This window comes from Phyllostomus hastatus, unplaced genomic scaffold (assembly GCF_019186645.2).
Source record: "Phyllostomus hastatus isolate PE091 unplaced genomic scaffold, TTU_PhHast_1.1 phas_contig_159, whole genome shotgun sequence".
Lineage (NCBI taxonomy): Eukaryota > Metazoa > Chordata > Mammalia > Chiroptera > Phyllostomidae > Phyllostomus > Phyllostomus hastatus.
In genome coordinates, this window is record NW_025333640.1 from 13,934,778 (window position 1) to 13,947,101 (window position 12,324).

The 12,324-nt window shown below is 35.2% G+C and overlaps 1 protein-coding gene across 3 annotated transcripts in view; it reads left to right on the forward strand.

The window, feature by feature from the left end:
* The window catches only part of SPOCK3 (SPARC (osteonectin), cwcv and kazal like domains proteoglycan 3), a 296,939-nt gene that overhangs the window by 252,164 nt on the left and 32,451 nt on the right, over positions 1–12,324 (forward strand). The gene's annotated exons all lie outside the window — the stretch shown is intronic.

The following is a 12,324-nucleotide window of genomic DNA, read 5'->3' on the forward strand; positions in this document are numbered from 1 at the left end:
ACAACAACAACAACAAAAAAAACAACAACAACAACCCTACTGTAATGTAATGCTGTGTGGCAAAATATATAAATTATCAAATATATTTTATGGCTATTCAAAATTTACTAAACTTACAAAAGACAAACAAAATAGAGACACACTGATAGATAGAGAGCAGGCTGATAGCTACTGGGGGTGAGTGTAGCATCCAGCAAACTCGAGAACAAATATCGGAGACTTTCAGGGTATCAAAGATGTTACTTTATTGGCCAAGTTTAACCTGCGCAAGGGCGAACTCTCAAAGTGTCCAGCGACACAGTGCCCACAAGGAGCTGCAAACGAGAGCCCCTCCGAGCGCTTACAACTACGTTCTTATATATGGGCGGGCAAGCAAGTGTTATACAGAAGCAGACTTGGCAGTTAGTAATTCGCTTACAAAGACCGCGCGCGGGAATTTCAAACCAAGCATTCTTTCATAAGGCGGGAAGGCAGGATGTTTGTTCATTAACCTAGTAATCTCCTGGCTCTAGCTAGCTAGTTTTCTATTTTCTCATTAAAAACTACAAAGCATTGCTTATCTAGCCTACCCAGGGGAGAGCGTCTGCTAGACACAGGATGTTTGCTTAACTGTACTTTGTCTCTTTTATCATTTCTTTTTAGCTACAATGTGGTTCTTGTCTATTAAGGTTAAATTTAGTTCTTAATTTCCTTGTTCCCAACAGTGAGTTTGGGGGGTGCTGGGGTAGGGGAATGGAAGGATTAAGCAAAAAGGAGAAAAAAGAGTCCAAGAAAATAATAAATTAAAATATTAACACTATGGTTTTGTTTGATTAACCTATTTATCCATCTATCCAACTAACAATTTTTGAACTTCACTTTATTAACAACATAATGGTGCTGTGAAGAAGATTAAGCATTCATGAAAAAGATACAATAGGTATAATTCTATTTCCTTTTTGTGAATATACATCTCCCCAAAGCACATTATTGCCCAAAAGTAAATATAGTCCTGTTGAAAAATAAATATATAAATACAATTTTTAAAATTATTTTATTATTGTTCAAGTACAGTTCTCTGCATTTACCCCCCACCACTCCCTACAGTTTTGATAATGCTATATATTTCATCATTTTATAGGTGTATATTGGTTAAAAGCATATTAAAATCCTTGATAAATAATGCAGAAAATTATTTAGATTTTTTTCAGCTCTGTGTTTATTAAATTCTAGACTGTTGAATCCTTATTAAAACAAAATGTAACACTTCACGGAACTGTGATCTGTGAGGCATGTCTTGAAAATCCTGTGGTAGAATTGACTGTTTAATCGGTGCTGGCAGTGACTAGAAATCAATTTGGAAACCAATGAAATGTGTGTACTCTTTTTTCATCACTTTCTTCAATATACAATCATGAGTGACAATTGTCAAGGACATTAAATGTTTGAAATGCAGAAATATGTAAAGATTTTCAAATGCCTGAAAACATATTTGAAGAGAAGTGTTAGCTCTTTAACATGCTCAATGTGATTTTTAGGTGATTTGAATTACATTCTGAGACACTTATAATGTGCTATGAGCTCAGTATACACCTACCCTTATGGTCTGAATTGTGCCCCTCAAAATTCATGAGTGTAGAAGTTCCTCAGAATGTGACTATATTTGGAGACAGGGATTTTAAAGAGGCAATCAAGGTAAAATAAAGTAATATTAGTGAGATCTATTCTGTATGGCTGATGTCCTTTTAGAAAGAGAAGATTGGAACATAGTCCATACCAGCCAAGGTAAGAACATGTGAGGGCGTAGCTAGAAGGTAGTGAATTGTAAGTCAAAGAGAGAGGCCTCAGAAAGAACCAACCCTACCAACACCTTGATCTTGGACTCTATCCTCCAGAATGGAGAAAATAAATTCTATTGCTCAAACCACCCAGTCTACAGTTATGGCAGCCCTAGAAAACGAACACAACTACTTAGCACTTTGATATTATGGCCCAATGGGGTCCTCAAACCTCACAGAAGGTCAAAATGCAGTATAGCACTCACCCTTACAGCAATCTTAAAGCACCTTTTATCCAAAAGGCTAGTGAAACCTGTTCCTTTCAGTTCTGTAGAGTACTTCATGTTCTGTGGTTTCCTAATGAATATGAGGTAGCTGTCAAAGTTAGAGAAGCCTTTGTCTTCTGATTAACTCTATGCTTAATCTGCATTTAACAAAAAAAATAGAAGCAAACTGCTATACATTCAGATGTGAGATAAATGTATCTCATTGATCTTTCCAGAAATGTAAATAACTCTAGGTAAGGAATAAGAACCTTTTGGATTATATTATTAAATATCATGGATAGATTAAAGATTTAGTGTCATGTTCCATTAGTAGAAAAGATCAGACTTTTGAAGTCTCAAAAACATTGATTATAAGGCTTTAGATCCAATGATACATTATAAAAATCATAGACAACTGGGATTTATTCCTGGGATGAGAGGTTGGTAAATATCGTAATACACCATATAAACAAAATGAAGGATGAAAATCACATGATCATATCAATAGATGCAGAAAAAGCATTTGATAAAATCCAGCATGTATTTATGATAAAAACTCTCAACATAGAGAGAACATACTCCAACATCATAAGGATCATATGTGACATAGTCCCAGCCAACATCACACTAAATGGGCAAAAACTAAAAGTGTTTCCCTTAAGATTGGGAAAAAAGTAGGGATGTTCACATCTACCACTCTTATTCAACATAGCACTGGAAGTCCTAGCCAAAGCAATCAGACAAGAAGAAATGAATGGCTTTCAAATTGGAAAGGAAGAAGTAAGACTGTCATTATTTGCAGATGACAGGATACTATGTATGGAGAACCCTAAAGATTCCACCAAAAAGCTACTAGAACTCATAAATTTAATAAAGTAGCAGGATACAAAATAAATAACCAGAAACTAGTTGTAGTTTTATACACCAATAATCAACTCTCAGAAGGGGAAACTAAGGAAACATTCTCATTTACAATTGCATCAAAAAAAGTAAAATACCCAGGTGTAAATTTAACCAGGAATATAAAAGATCTGTACTTGGAAAATTATAAAACACTAAAGAAAGAAATTGAAGAAAATATAAATAAGTGGAAGCATATATCATGTTCATGGATAGGAAGAATTAATATCATTAAAATGCCATTGCTACCCAAAGCAACCTATAGATTCAATAAAATTCCTATCAAGATACCAAGATATCAGAGGACTAGAACACATGTTTAAAAAAATCAGATGGAACCACAAAAGACCCCAAATAGCACAGCAATCTTGAGAAAGAAGAACCAAGAAGAATCATGCTACCTGATATCAAACAACAGTTCCAGGCCATAGTAATCAAAAAAGTATGGTCCTAGCATAAAAACAGATATATAGATATATGAAACAGAAGATAAAGCTCAGAAATATCCATGCCTTTATGTTTAATTAATATTTGACAAAGAAAGCAAGAATATATAATGGATTAAAAATAGTCTATTCAATAATTGGTGTTGAGAAAATTGGACAGATACATGCAAAAAAATGAAACCAGATCACCTTCTTGCACCATATATAAAATAAACTCAAAATGGGTTAAAGACTTAAATGTTATACTCAAAAGCATAAAATCATTAATATGTTCTTAGAAGAAAACATAAGCAGTAGAATCTCAGATATTTCTAATAGAAATGCTTTTTTTGATATATCTCCTTGGGCAAGGGAAAAAAAGGGAAAATAAACAAATAGGACTACATCAAACTGAAAGTTTTTTCAGGCAAAGGAAACCATCAACAAAATGAAAAACACAACCCAAGGAGTGGGAGAACGTATTCACCAATGATAACATTAGATACGGGGTTAACATTTAAAATTTATAAAGAACTTCTGCCACACCCCCACAAAAGCCAATCTAATTGAAAAATGGGCAAAAGACTTGAATAGGCTCTTCTCCAAAGAGAACTGGCAGATGGCCAATAGACTTTTGAAAAGATGCTCAACGTCACTAATCAGAGAAATGCAAATTAAAACCACAGTTAGATATTTCCTTACACCTGTGAGGATGGCTATCATTAATAAATCAACAAACAAGTGCTGGCAAGAGCAGGAAACCCTCGTGCACTGTTGATGGTAATGCAGAAAACAGTGACTGTGGAAAGCAGTACGAAGTTATCACAAAAAAATTAAAAATGAAACTGCCTTTATAACCCAGCAATTCCACTTCTGGGAATATATTCAAAGAAACTCAAAATACTAATTTAAAAGAACGTGTGCACCTCTGTGTTCACTGCAGCATTATTTACAATAGTGAGGATTTGAAAGCAGCCCAAGTGTCCATCAGTAGATGAGTGGATAAAAGAGCCGTGGTAAATTTACACAGTTGGATACTACGTGGCTGTGAAAAAAAAGGAGGTCTTACCTTTTGTGACAGCATAGATGGACATGGAGCCTATTAGGCTAAGTGAAATAAGTCAGAGGAAGACAATTGCTACATGATTTCACTTACACGTGGAATCTAATGAGCAAAATAAACTAACAGAAACAGACTCATAGGTACACAGAACAGACTGATAGTTGTCAGAGGGAAAGGGTAATGGGGCTGGGGAAAAAAGGTGAAGGGATTAAGCAAAAAAAAAAAAACATAACAACTCATAGACACAGACAAAACTACAGTGATTACCAGAGGTAAAGGGAGAGGTAGAAGAGGGTAAAGGGAGGATAAATGGTTACAGAAAGAGAATTGTCGAGGTGGTGTACATGCAATGTACAGATGATGTAGAAATTCACCCCTGAAACCTATATAATTTTATTAGCCAATGTCACCCCAGTAGATTCAATAAAATAAAAGAAAATAAACAAATTAAAGAATAAAACCAAAAATTGTTGATACCACCTGATAATTATTCTCCTCCTTGCCTAATGACAGGAATGAATTTATATTTTGTAGGACATTAAATATTTCAACAAAGTGTGTCATTTTTAAGCCATTTGCCGAGAATGCTACTGTGTCATTTGATCCTGTCCCTAGTTGCTCCTGCTTTGTCATAGAGACCTTTGTATAACCCAAAATGTCACTGACTGACAGCAGGTAATGAATCATGTATTACTACGATCCAGACGCCCGCTTGGAGGCTCACCTATTTGACACCTGCTCTCTAATGTCTGAACAAAATACCTTTCAGAATAAAACACCTCCTTTCAGAGGCTGGTCCTTGAAAAGCAAATGGTTTATAAATCAAAAAGTTTCACACACACTTGTGAACATCAATATTTTTAATGGCTATAGAAATTGTAGTTCATGTTTTAATAAAGTCATATGATTTATAGCAACGCGGAAGACTCATGGTTTCACTTCCATAATTTATCAGTTAAAAATTTCAGTGTGACGTTAATGCACAGCACACTCAGACCGAAATAATTCTTGGTAAGGAATTACTCTCTTAAGATGTGTGCTCATGTGTGCTCACGTGTCCTCATGTACGTGTTCATCAGAATTTGGAGGGCGACTTACCTGATTCTGTACTCTTTGTCCTGAATCTGTGGAATGTCCAGCAGAGACATGACACCTGTAGTTTAATAGGGTCTACTCCAAATTCTCCTCTGCCTCTCTGACAAGTACTGGAGGGATTTTACCTGATTTAATAAAGATATAGTTTAAGCTAAAATTGCTCAACCTTGCTCTGGAATGACACATATCTGCATTCTCCTCTGTAATGAGGCAATTGTGTGTGTGTGTGTACATTGGAATTTACATATGCATCTGCTCTAAATCATAGTTCCTCTGCATTTATCAGACAAAGCTTGCAGAAGTGTGTCTTTGATTAGGCATCTTCCTTTTTCCAGAAGGTCAAAGCATGCTGGCTTTTTTCTGAGTCTATGATATTCTTGTCTCTTCTATTTTTCTTTAACATCACCATTCTTGGCTTATGAATTTTCTCATAAACTTTTGAACTACCGATTCTCACAGAAGAAATCACTCTCTTGAAAAAGCCACAAAATGCCAGCATCATTTACTTATCAGCCAGGAAATGTTGTCATTTTCTCTCATTTATATTTTCTTTAATTTTATGTGTCCTTTTTGTTTCATGTATATATTTTCTCCTTCAAGGATGGATATAATTTTACATTCTGCCTTGGGATAACTTTCTGATTAGGTTCCATGTTAAAAATCTAATTCACAATTGAACACAATGTAGAAACTTCCATTTATTTTGAAGCTGCATGAACACATTCCTGGGGAGGTGACTTCAGGCATCCTTCTTTCTTTCACTGCCTGATGGTGGTTATTCTGTTGACTGTACATGCTGTATGTATGCATTTTGAGTTAGATTGTCCTAGGTTAATATGTAATCGGGTTATTTTTGTACTGGAGAACTTTTTCTAACCATTATTAAGTTTGTTTAAATCATTACATATCTAGACTACTTCATTTCTCAAGAATCAAAATATAAATTATAAATCAAACTAAACATTTAAATAAGTTTAAAATATTCTGTGGGGTTAAGAGCTTGTATTTATCAGAAACAAGTTGTCTTTATGTATCAATACCCTTTGAATATTATATTCTGTGACCCAGTAATTCCATTTCCATTACTTTTCAAAGGAAACAAGAGACATCAATAGTTATTTTTATAGCATACAAGTTAAAACATTATTCTTCCTAATTTTTATTTATTAAAAAGTTTTTATTGTTAAATTACAGTTGTTCCCATTTTCCTCCCATTACTCTCCCCTGCCCTGCCCATCCCCCCCACAACTCTCCCCTACACCATTGTCCTTGTCCATGGGTTCTTTATACTTCTTCCTTCACTTAACCCTTCCCCTTCTTTCCCCATTATTCTCCTTCCTGCTCCCTTCTGTTCTTTATGTCCCTGTCTCTGGTTCTATTTTGCTTGCTTGTTTGTTTTTGTTGATTAGGTTCCACTTACAGGTGAGATCATACGGTATTTGTCTTTCACCACCTGGCTTATTTTACTTAGCATAATGCTCTCCAGTTCCATCCATGCTATCACGAATGATAGGAATTCCTTCTTTCTTCCTGCTGCATAGTATTCCATTGTGTAAATGTACTATAGCTTTTTGATCCCCTCATTTCCTGATGGGCAATTAGGCTGTTTCCAGCACTTGGCTATTGTAAAAACATATTCTTTACATACAATATTCTCTGTGGGAGTTTTTTAAAGTTTATATATTCATATAATAGACATTTTGCATCAGCCATACACTTTGTTGTTGAATATTTTAACAACCTGAGAAAACTGTTATTGTATAATGTAATGCAGTGGACTAAGATGAAAAATTGTTTTTTTGATATGTTCCAAGTTATGTAAAATCTAATAGCAGCAGATATGCAAAGTAAAATATTTTAACTTTGGCTACCTATTGATGGTGGTGTTGAATATGTGGTTTTATGTTTACATTTATTAATATATATTATGAAATGTATATATTTACAAAATTGGCATCTCTTACCTTGGTAATCAAGAAAAAATAAATTTTATACTGTTGTAAAAATGACTTTTAAGAAAGAAATAAAAAGTTCTCATCAGCAATGTAATATGTACTGGAGTTTAAATTCTCTAAAAACTACATATTAATAGTTCAGAAATGGCATTTCAAATTACAGCATGAAAGAATCATTATGGACAATTGGAACCTATAAAGATGAGGCAGGGATTCTTAGATGGATATTATAAATTAAAAGTCAGGAATACATGAAAATGTGGAAAGAGTTCTTCAAGATTATGCAACTTTATCTTGTTATTTATGAATGAGGTCTGCCTGAAAATTCCAGGCATTGTTAACATAATGAGAATGGTTCATATGACATCAATTTAACCTGGCAGTTGAGGAGAGTGGCCTGCAATGCACATGTGAACAATGATGACTTCACTGTACTAGTCAGTGGGCGTGGTAGACACAGTTGAGTGAGCATGTGTACTGTGTATCCATCACATTCAAAATGACTGAGTGAGTAGAGCAATGAATCGGCATCAAATTTTGCATTAAGCTTGAATGTTCCTTCACGAAAACTATTCAGATGATTCAGAAAGCTTTCAAGGATAATACACAAATAAAAGTGTAGTATAAATGCTTCAAAGATGGGCAAGAATCTGTTGAAAGTGATCCAAATTCTGGAAGGCCTGTAACAAGCTGAACACCTAAGGTGTTGAACATGTACAGGTTGTAATTAACCAAGATCAGTGACTGACAGAGAGAGAACTAGAAGCTGATTTGGGGACTCCAAATATTACCGTGTCTGAGACTTTGATAGAGCACCTTGGCATGAAATGTGTTGTGGAAAAATTCCTTCCACAGGCTTTGATACCAGAGCAGAAGGAACATGTTGCTGCAGTTGTTAATGACTTGATTCAGACCTCTACCAATGAATCAGATTCCCTCAAGAAGGTCATTACCAGAGATGAGTCATGAATCTATGGCTGTGATCCAGAAATGAAGTCTCAGTCCTCCCAAGAGAAGTCACCTGGCTTTCCATGCCCCAAGAAGGCAAAAGCAAAGTCACAGTGAGATTAAGACCATGTTAGCTGTGTTTTTTCATTGGGAAGGCGTTGTACATCACAAGTATTCCCCCTCCTGGCCAAACAATTAATAAGGCATACTACCTCAGTGTTCTTCGTAGGTCCAGATATGCAATACAATGAAAATAAATGGTCTCAGCTATGGGTAATTGGTGATTGACAGCTACATTATGACAACATGCTACTCATGCATCACATCATGTGCCAAGATTTTTGGCAAAACATCAAATCGCCCAGTGATTGATGTAGCGTATCCCCGCTACAGCCCAAATTTGGCACCCTGTGACTTCTGGCTTCTCCCAAAACTAAAATCACTTTTGAAAGGGAAGAGATTTCAGACCCTCAGTGGGATTCAGGCAAATACAATGGGGCAGCTGATGGCAATTGGGAGAACTGTGTGAGGTGCCAAGGTTCCTCCTTTGAAGGGGACTGAGGCATCATTGTCCTGTGTACAATGTTTCTTATATCTTTTTCAATAAATGTCTGTATTTTTCATAGGAAATGGCTGGATACTTTGTGGACAGACCTCGAGCTATATTTGCCTGAATGTGGATTAAAAAGGAAATGATCAGATAAAGGAAAAAACACTAACTTTTGTGAAATAGTCATTCAGAAATGTGAAAATCTATGTCATTCCTCAGATATTTATCAGTTACTTATTTATGGGCTGGCACAGCATGGTAAAAAATAGGGATAATTTAATAATAGATGATTATCCATACTCAATAATTTCCTCTGTAATTCAAAAATGAGGAAACTCTGCTTACTTCTTTTTAACCTAAATACTGTACTCTTTAGTGTCTTTTCTCTCAGGTTGTCTCGGACATCACGGCCTGTATAATGAGAGTATGGTAGTTGATGCTGAGTGGCAAGTTGCTTGGATTATTTTGTAATAGACTTGATCTTGCAAGAAAATATTCACATCAAGCCAGACTTAAGCCCTTTTACCTTTACAGTAGTTGTTTTCTGGAGGGTTTTCATTGTATCACATTCATACATCAACCTAGTCCCATGGAAATTATCAGAATCTATCCTTTAAATTGTTACAAGGGCCAGTGGAAAATATTTTTATTTACCAGATGTAATGTGTGGTGGTGTTTTATTTCTTCACTTCATAGAAAACAGATACTTAGGAAAATCTTTGTTTTTCCAAAAGTTCATGAGATAAAAACACTAAATGTGTTTGAGTACCTTATGTAATTATTTTCTAATATTTAGCAAGAATGAATGTTGAGAAATATAGTACAAAACCTTATGAATCTAGATAGTAGTCAGTTTGCTAGACTTACCATGTATTGAAACAAAACTCTACCATTCTTTCAAAGTAGTTTGCAGGGCCCCACCACCAGTCTGGACCTTCCCAAAACTTCTTGTCTGCCTGTAAGATTGTACTTAGATCTGAGCTTCTTATTATAGGACATTGTTTCAATGAACAACTCACAGTGGTAGACATCAGTATTCTTTCTTTAATAAATGATCTTAATAATTAAATTCATTATGGTATATCAGGATCATTTTAACATTTTTTAAAAATGTCTACGACAGTGTTTGAGACTTGAGAAAATATTCATTGTCCCTAAAACACAAAATGGAAAGAAAAATGAATAATCAAAAGTAAATGTTTAAGAGTTATGAAATATGTCATATTCATTAATTTTTAAATTTTATGTTTAGAACACATTATTAAATTATAGGAAGCATGTGGTTTAAATTTTCTGATTTGGCAAGAATTCCTGCTTTGCCCAATACTTTCAGATAAATCATTGCCAAATTTAAATTTAAAGAGTTGTTGTCAAAAGAAAATTCCACTTGCAAAATTATAAAAATATTTTCAAAGATTTGATACCTAAAATATTATTGTTAATGTATGCTACAGGTAGGAGCCTCAAAATTAAGATATTTTGGACTTTTGGAAGGCAGTGAAATATTACCTAAAGTATTCCATCAATTCTCACTCTGTGATCCTCTTTAATGTCAAAAGCTAGAATGTGAATACACAGTTTCCTTGTGTAACCCTGCTGCTGACATACTGTTCATTGATAGGCAAAAGATGCTAGTGCAGCAAAATAGAACTTGTGCTGAATTAGGAGTATCAGATTTGCCACCAAATAACCATGATATTAAATGAGGTAACAAATTGTCTAAACTAATAGGTGTAAAGAAGGCTAATACCTTCATATTTGGATTTTTAAAGATTTTATTTATTTATTTTTAGAGAGAAGGCAAGGGAGGAAGAGAGGGAGAGAAACATCAATGTGAAAGAGAAACATCATTTGGCCTCAGAAACATAGATCAGTTGCCTTTCATACAGGACAAGATGGGGACCTAACTCACAATGCAGGCATGGGTCCTGACCTAGAATCGAACTGGTGACTTCTTTGTCATTTGACACCCAACCAGTTTGAGCCACACCAGTCAGGGCTCAATGTTTTAAATACTATGATCAATAAATATAGATTGTCCTCCCTCAGCTCTTGTCCACACAATGTGCTTTTAGTATTGCCCAGCAGTTTTCATGAAAGAGAGACAGTGCAGGGAGGGGTGTGACTGTCTACCACAAATTTTCAATACTGGGGTTAAAAAGCCAAAAGGTATGAAAGAGGATAATCAAAATCAATGATCAACCTCCTGCCCCACTTTTCCTCATTTCCACCCCAGGGTCACAGAGCTGATAATTTTTTAAGCCTTCCTGCTTTTCCCCATCTGGTGATGAGCTCATTTGTGAAACAGCTATTTATCAACTTCAAGAGTTACCTTTAGATTTTCTGCTTTGATAAATGAGAACATATTTCACTTCCCTTCCACTTTTCATTATAATTACATGGCTATTCTTAGTTTTTTTATTGGTTGCAATTTAAAAAGCAAAATCATTAGCAAAAACAAAAACACTTAACCATCTGTTTCCAGTTTTGTAGACATCTCTTGCCTTCTCGATTTGTATAATAAGGACATTAGTAGGGCCACGTTTCGCTCTACTTGTCTCCCCCCTTCCTGTGCCTAGTGGCTGTAGTCGGACTGTTCATTGCCAAAACTGGTAACACTTAAATTATATTCCATAACAATTTTTAAGTCCTCTGTGAATTCTTTATAAAGTGATCCATTTGTGCATCACTTTTACAGTAAAATGATGTGAATACTATTTAGTAAAAAGTGAGAATTTATGCTATTGTTACAGCTGTACAATGTATATTTTTTGCCTTAATGGAGAATATTCCTAGCCTCAGTTTTAAATGCATCTGTCATTTCATACCCCAACCACCTTTATTATAATTATGATACGGTTTTACAATTTGTCAGTCAGAGACTGTTCTATCAAATTATCATACTCTTGACACCACCCACTGGATTTGCTTCTCCTGGAGCTGGGGCTGAGCTTGCTGAATTCATCTGGAAAGCGTCACACAGCTAGTCTGAATACTGTGCTGCTCAGTTTTGCAAGAAGTCCCTCTCTATTTTCTTTACTTTTGAAATAAGGTTATCCATTTCAAATGACTTTCTCTCTTACTGACTTCCATAGGGCAGATGGTAGGCACGCCGGACTGCCCCTCCAGGTCTCTGGCCCTTTCTTTTACGATCTTCTGCTCTAGTCTTCCTCTATTGCTTTTGTTTTAGATTCTAGATTTTTTTCGGGCTTATCCCCACAGATTCTATTGCATGTTTTATCTTACCAAATATGCGAGTATGTGTGTGTATGTGTGTACACAAATGTAAATGCATTTGTAACTTTAAAATTTCCAGACCTCTTCCCTTTTCCTTCATTTGCTTTACATAACACCATGCTCTAATT